Below are 604 nucleotides of genomic sequence, written 5' to 3' on the forward strand. Positions count from 1 at the left end.
TCGTTAATAACTCTGTAAATAATGGTCTGAGCCAAAATTGAAAGAGGAACTTTTAGTTCAAAATTTCATTCTCTTTCACGCCTTGAAATATTAATTAAGCGTTACGGAACACCCTGTATATATACACATAAAAAAATATATTACCAAAATTTTAATTTCAATTAACAAAAATAAATCGAAATTATAATTTCGATTGTTGAAACGGCTGACTGTAGCGAAATAAAACGGCGACGGGTCGATACTTGGCACGCGCGCCTGGCCCGCGCGCCGGGCCCGCGCGCCCGCCACGTGACGAGAGTAGTGCGCGGCGCCACCGCTAGGTGCCGCAGGCGCCACTACTTTCTCGTAATTAAAAAAAGACCACGCCTGCTATATCTATGGCTTCGTACTGGGTGGTCGGAAAACAAAATTTAGGATGCATCGGTGATATAGTGAAAGCAGTGGTACTACATAGTACCATGGTAGAAAGACATTCTACCATGCATAGTACCACTGCCTTGGCAGTGGTACTATGCAGTATTTACTGCTTCTACTGTCTCACCGATGCGTCCTAAATTTTTTTTTTCGCAGGGCTGAGGGCATTAGTAGATGATATATTAATGAA

Source organism: Wasmannia auropunctata, unplaced genomic scaffold (genome assembly GCF_000956235.1).
Source record: "Wasmannia auropunctata unplaced genomic scaffold, wasmannia.A_1.0 LD336052.1, whole genome shotgun sequence".
In the NCBI taxonomy this organism is placed as follows: Eukaryota; Metazoa; Arthropoda; class Insecta; order Hymenoptera; family Formicidae; genus Wasmannia; species Wasmannia auropunctata.